Source organism: Electrophorus electricus, chromosome 7, assembly GCF_013358815.1.
Source record: "Electrophorus electricus isolate fEleEle1 chromosome 7, fEleEle1.pri, whole genome shotgun sequence".
Lineage (NCBI taxonomy): Eukaryota > Metazoa > Chordata > Actinopteri > Gymnotiformes > Gymnotidae > Electrophorus > Electrophorus electricus.
The window spans coordinates 6243552-6251029 of NC_049541.1; the positions used below are offsets into that span (position 1 = coordinate 6243552).

The 7478-nt window shown below is 41.2% G+C and overlaps 1 long non-coding RNA gene across 1 annotated transcript; it reads right to left on the reverse strand.

Moving 5' to 3' along the window:
• Positions 1 to 4127: 4127 nt before the first annotated feature.
• Positions 4128 to 5437, reverse strand: LOC113591783. The gene is made up of 2 exons (XR_003412236.2): positions 5352 to 5437; positions 4128 to 4426 (listed from the first exon to the last, which is right to left on the reverse strand). It is a non-coding gene; the product is annotated as an uncharacterized LOC113591783 (long non-coding RNA).
• Positions 5438 to 7478: the final 2041 nt, after the last annotated feature.

Sequence of the window (7478 nt, forward strand, 5' to 3'; positions counted from 1 at the left end):
TTTTAACTCATGCCACAATTTTGAGAGATTTTGTCCAATAAAGCTAAAATTCTTCATCGGTTATCCAAATTATAGCACATAGGCATGTTTATTTTTAAGTTTCTCAAAGGTTGAAGAGCAATTTCAATATGTAGGTCGCAAATACACAAAACACTTAGATGCCCTCTCTCTCTAAAGTAATTAGATTGTCTCATTCAGTGAATGTTCAAAAGAATACATGCACAGGTGAAAGGCTGACTTTAGTAAATAAATAATGAGTGTGAATTAACATGTGGTGGCCAAAAGATACATTCATTAGAGGGGAAAAATTCTCTCTCAGTTTGTTGTCACATTTGTACTAGTCAAATTTCATCAGGTATGTCTCAGCAACCAAGCAGCTTTTGGAAATTATCCAAAAGAACAGCTGGACTTTGATCTTAGAATGTTATTTGTAGAATTATTAGAGACAAGCAGCTCACCACTTTTTGTTGTAATTTAGAATCTAGATTTGCTAACAGCTTTGTCTCCTGGGGACAAAGGTATTTCTGATGTTCACATTAGAAACAATGCTAAGATAATTAAATCCATGGAGAATTGATCATAGCATGTCATTGGCAAATTGTTAGCCATGTTGACAATTTGATTCTTTGCTATCATCCAAGGTGCATTTTTGTTTCTTAAACAAGGCTTGTTAAATTATGCTTATACCTACAAAAATTATAGTCCACATTATTCATAATCATAGTCTTTTTCTGCCCTGCTGCCCCCTCTTGTGGCTAAACAAGGTAATGCACAAAAGGGGGCGATATTACTGAACTGTGTTCTGAACTGAAGCTGATCTATATAAAAACAAATAAAGTAATCTATGTTTAAAAAACATTAGAAATCATGATAACTACATTTCTGGCTTCTGTAGCGTGAGGTGCTACAAATGTGTTTGCAATGGGAACTGCATTCCTTTAAGAAGGAAGAGCAATTCATTGTAGCCTTTTTAATATAATAAATAACTCATACATCTCTCTCTCTCTCTCTCTCTCTCTCTCTCTCACACACACACACACACACACACACACACACACACACACACACACACACACACACACACACATATATATATATATATATATATATATATATATATATATATATATATATATATATATATATATATAAACACACACACTGGACATATTAAGAAACGTTATTTACTACCATCTAGCGTCACCTTCTTGACATTGCATGGAATGATTACCTCAAAGGACAAGTTACATTACTAGTAAGGGCATAGCGCTATACAAGCTGCACGTTCTAAAAGATAGGCAGACGGGCATTTATAGGCTATTGGATTATTTTAATTGTAATATAAAAACTGCATTCATGATCCTAAAGGCACGCTCGTCTGTTCGGGTCAGGCTAATATACCTTGCACACTGAAGCAATAAAACATGATTTCTGAACTTTCTGCATGACCTTTGGATTTTGGAGGAATATTTATTCAGTTAATCAGTTTCTCTGTAACTGGAAGCTTATAGATGGAAGAACCGTTTACTCTAGACTAACTTTGGACTATATCTAGGCATATAAGATTGTTACCTGTGTGTGTGTGTGTGTGTGTGTGTGTGTGTGTGTGTGAGAGAGAGAGAGAGAGAGAGAGAGAGAGAGAGGGGTGTTTGAATATTCAGTAAATTCACACTTGTAACAAAGACAAGATCACTAAAGCGATCTCCCTAGCATGTGGTCCCAAAATGCTCGTTTACATTTAAATACGTCTGATGCAAAAGAAACGTAAACTGCCGTTATCTCCTTCCTTATTATTGTGATGTATGAGGCAAAGTCAAATACGGATAGAAAGCTGTTTCAGCCAAACATTCTTATCCAGCATTGCGTCAAAACAGGCTGCATGTGGGCCTGTTCGTTGCGTTATATAATGTTAACATTCAAGCATCTGATTTCATTACGGAAGAACACAAGTGAATTATCAAGGACTTGTCCAGGTTAACTGAAGGGCCAATAGCAACGTTACTGGTATGTGCATGATGTAGACAGAAAATAACGTTAACCAAGGTCCTCGTGTTTTTATTAAAGGGGTGTTTTAATATAAATTAAAAGTGATATCCATTAAAAAACTAACTAAACTAGAATATCCAGCCAACACTCATGAATTTACAGAAAACTAAGACAACTAGGGCTTAGGTTTTTAAGGCCTGTTTTCTGTTTCTGTTAAAACACAAATTTACGTTTCACCTGTGGCCATGAAAATAAAAACACTGAAGGGCGACAAATTCGGAACGACGTGACGAAACGAGACCAAACTCCGCGTGACCTTTCGTGACCCTTATTTTTGCGCACTAGTTATGATCCTTGGAACGAAATGTCTTTATTCTCACATTGTCCACTACACGAATGCTACATAGTATTCAGTTCGACGGACTATGCTTTGTTTTCCCGTAACCAATAGCTTGCATTATGCGCCGCCTTCGCTCGGATATTTCCGCACGTCACCGCCGCAGTGAAACAAAGACGGTTTATTGTTCTTCCATGACACGACTTGCAAAGAGCCTTTCGCCACAACGCGAAATGGCGGACCGACATGAGACCAAGGACTGTGAAATCCGACCTAACAATTGCGGGCGAAAACGAAAACATGGACTGAAATGGATCCGGATCGCGAATTTTCAAAATCTTGCGTATCACGCCATATGTCACTCTTTCACGTGTTCAAGACAGTAGAACTGGTGCGAAACCTTTACAGCACACCCGATTAGGCAGTAACTTTAGCTGTTATTTTAGTAGGCTATTAAATTTAAATGCACATGATTCATAATATTCAGAGGTTTCATACACATTATTTTGGAATATTAACATGAATTTTGTCATCCATAAACTATAATTTCTTAGTATTGACTAGTCGATTTGAGAAATACGTTTTAAAAACAAACAAGTTCACCTATTAGGTAAGGCAAAAAATGCTACAGGTGCAGTTGGTCACGTCCCTGCAGGCTCAGCTATGTTTTTGAAATCCTGCTGGTTTCTGATTGGTTGTAGCCAACCACGTCTTCCCTCCCTTCTTCAGTTCCATTCCATATTGTCATCTTTTCTCCAAGTGTTACCTTACACAACGTTCCTATGGAGACTTGTTATACACTTAGTGTATATACTGGATTATTATTTTTTTTTTTTGGTATATCATAGTTAAAAAACGGACCTTTTCAAAGTAGAGGACAATGGGAATACAGTCTGTTACCTTAGCTGAAGCATCATCTATAAAGGTTACACAACTACAATGAAAGACTTTCTTGCTCACCCACTCACACGTAACACGATCCGTGCATTCGTTTATCCTCTAACGAGTGGTAAACTTCACTCATTGTCCTCCCCCCTCCACTCATACATCCTATACCACTAAATAGGATTGCAATGGAGTGGGGGTAGTCGTGATGAGTTCGGAGGCACTATGGAAGGAGCCAGACTAAAGCATAAAGATGATGGGAGATAGGTGGGCCTCTGGGGATTGTGAGAGGTCCCAAACCTTCCAGACACGTTTTATTTTAAACATAATTGTGGTGGGCTACAACTAAGTTGTATTATGTTTCCAGACTATATGTGCCAATACATTACATTATAAGTGATGGACAAATGCTTGGTGACTGGAATTTTGTATTAGTTTAAACTTAAACCATGCGGCCACTAGGAAAAACCCCAAGTAGTCTTTTAAAGTCTGTTTTGCATAAATAATGAATATATGAAACCTTTTGACACTCCAAATATCCCAAAAAATACAACAGTCATCAGGAGCATGTCTAAAATCAGCAAATAATATTTTTAGGGACTCAACTAAGGACAGAGTTTATAAAAAAAGGAGTCTTTTCAAGTGCAACTCCTTCCCAGTAGCCCCCCAGCCGGGTGTAACTACCCCATGGGGGAAAGCAACCCATGTAGGAGAGCCCTGCTACTTCACTCATTAAATATGCATCATAATTAAGGGACAGCAAGGAGATGTAGAGGCCCCTTAGTTCATTAGCCCAGCACAATTAAAACGATGCAGTTGTTTAGCAGTCAATGTGGGCGTCTTACGTATGTTCATGACCCATAATAGTTATTAAGCTCATAAAAGAACAGACACGATAAAGAAGGCTCATTCTCCAGTATGAATATTAATACAGAGGAAACTGAAGTGTTTATTAGATGTGAGGGTGGATCCAGCCACATTACACAAATTAGCATATTTACAGGTGAATTTAATATCATGGGTGTGTGTTGCTGAGTCAAATGCCGCAGATGCACAGTGAGATGATTGCTGCCTCGGTTTCAAGAAGAAAAAATGTCACTATGAGGCAGTTCCTCCATGCTGGCTCAAGATGTACTCCAGGGAAGAGCCCAGAGCAGGACCAACCAATCAGGCCTGACTGAATGCGTCAGGGGCCTGGAGACCCTCAACAGCCGCCATCTGTGCCAGATAGAGTCATTAGTTTGAGAAAACCCGATAAACACTCAGAAGCCTGGTTGACACAAAACAGAAGAGAGGCAAGATGCCAAAGGCTTCTACGAATAGACCCAGTGACATAGTAACAATGTTCCTTGAAGGCCTTTAGAGAATTACAGTAACTAATAGCTCTACCAGTGTAGTTACATTGTAACAACAAATGTTCACGTTAGTAAAGCATCAGCCACTACCTTTCTACTTTATTAATGACTCACAAGGGCATATGCTCACATACTGTTGTGTGAGTTTCAAAAGAGAGAGGCGAGACTCTGTGTTTATACATATAGAAAACATCTGAAACGATCCTTAAAAAATAAAAATGTTGGCAGATGCTACCTGACGGGTTCGACGGAGGCTTACGGCTAATCAGGCTAAACAGGAAGAAACGAGCGGCTTTTATCGGTCGGTCATGTGACAGCCGACCACGTGCCCAGAGGCTGGCGTGCAGGCGCTGTGCCGGCGAGGACTGTCAGGGTGGGAGCGGAGGCCGGGGCCCGTTTCCTGACACACAATGGAACAGGAAACACTCGCTGCCTCGCCGTACAAACACGAGAACAACCAAACACCCCAAAACACGACTCTTTACACTAAGAACACTTTTGTAAATGAAAATCTAAAAGTGTTCACTTTCGGGTTTTTTGCGGAAATTTGTTCAGAATAGGTTCGTGCACAGATCTACTCTAATATTGTACATAAAAAATGTAATCTATTTAAACGGCCGAAACAGTCCTAAGTAAGGTTTGGATTTAGCCAAGCTACTGTTATATTTATTCACTATTCAATTACGATGAGGTCATTTCTAAATTCTGAAAGCTCCCGTGCCGCACGGCTGTACAGGTTCATCGCATGACGCCAACACCAAGATGCACGTTTCAAATGTTATACTCACACGTGTAATACTAAGGTTTAGACACCTCAGACATAAGCATTCCTGTTCTTCCACCTGGCGACAAAGGCGAGAGTACGCCCTGGGATAACAGGAAGTAGTGGCTGAAAGCAGAACGCGTATATAGGGAAAAATTAATCACTTTCCCATGAACTCGTGCTTAAGGGTTTTGTTTTTGAACGTAATGGTAACGCACTTCTAGAAAGCAAACCGTGGCCTGAGTGGATCGCCCTCGGCAGTTACATGTGTGTCTGTTTTAAAAAAAAAAGAGCCATAACACTTGAACACCGGGGGTGGGGGGGGAGGTCCTCGGGACGTATGTGCCACCAGTTAGCCTACAGTACACAAACGAAGAGGATTCAAGTAAAAGGGTGGAAGAAATAAAATGAGCGACAGTAACCAAACTAGGGCAGGCTATCCAAATCCCCTTTGACTGTGTAATGAGAGTGCCATAAAAAAAGAAGCAGGTTAATTAAATCCATTCTGATTGCGGCTGGCACCAATTTATCAATCAATCTCCCGGGGAGGGACCTCAACCTGGAAAAGCTAGTGGGACCTGAAGCTTTGGCAACGAACAGATTTAGGAGTGGTATCACCACAAACATCTTATAACTGACGCTTGAAGAGACTACGGCCAAGCGTGATTCAAAAGGAGTGCCATTTTAGAGTTGTCTTCTGAATGAGAATTAAACGTCTCATTCTTGTCAAGTTAACAAGAGGAGCAAGTATGGGTGTGGCCTACAAAAGCCAAGACATAATTTATCCAAACCAGTTTGTGTAAGATAGGCTACCATTGCCATAAAAAAGTATTTGATTTACAGAGCACGCATCACAGTAGCCTATGTTAAATAGTACCAGGATGTTAAAACAGTGGAAACGTAATTGATTAGGTAAATCACGCTGTTCTTTAAAAAAAAAAAAAAAAAAAACCCACACACACACTGATTTGTACCGTTATTCGTGTCATGGATTTTTAATGACCAAGCAAACGTCGAACGTATTTACACTAAATAACATTAGAGCAGTGATTTTGCGGTTGTTCGTTAGCTGCAGCGCATCATGACTTTGAGGGGGATGTAGGTCACACTTCTAGCGTGAGCATGGTTAGCATACGAGCGCGGAGAGCAGGCGTCGTAAGGCATGGAAGAAGCAAATCCTGACGATTTTCAGCAGTATCGAGCAGAGGAAGAACAGGGTCATCTACTGGTGCCCGGACCGGCTTTCCAGAAACAGCTGCAATACCATCCTAGAGCGCTCGGTGCTAGGAGCCAGGGATCACATCTAACGTCCTGGCCAATCGCCATGGCGGCTCTCCCAGATCCCCCGTCCCACTGTGAGGTCAGCGTTACCATGGCAATGGACCAGCTGAGCGGTAATCTGGTCTTGTTTATGCGCAGCAGAGAGGGAAGGTGGGGTGTATTTGCATGACTGCATAGGATCAGCTGCAGTTAACACTGAAGTGAGGTCAGGAGAATGGCGCCTCCGAATTCTACTACATAACATCATAAAATATAAACTATTCAAGTGCTCACGGAGCACCATTGCACTGCCTGCGACTTCCGACGAAGCTTATAATGCCCTCTACGACGACCCCGTTTCCCCTCCCATTTAAGGTTTGTTCCGCATTCAAAAACATACTCCTAGATTCTATGGGCTGAGATAAAGAGGGGCGTGTCCTGTCTGCCAGTCATTGGAGCCTTTCTGTCTTCTGTCTCCTCCCAGCTCATGAATATTACTGAGGGATAGACGCGCCCAACCCCCGCTTGAACAGCCACCACTACGTAGATTACCGTCTAGCGCTGAGATTTTTATAGCTTGGATTTTTATAGGCTCGAGGCCCCATTTCGTTCATGCTGAAACATGCACTCGACCGTTAAATCAGAGCGCGGCATCAGTGCTGGGCACGACTGACTAACACACACGTCGTGAAGGCCCATTTACTACCCTAATTTCTTTCCTCTAGGTTTCGACGCCTTTTCGTCTTGCTGACCACGAAGCGCCTGTCTGGAGAACGTGTGTAACCCAGCAGTAGTGACTGTTTGGCACCATCTACTGACAAGAAAACGTACTGATCGCTACTGCTAAAGAAAACGAAATAACCTAAGGCCTGGTACACATTTAAAATATTTC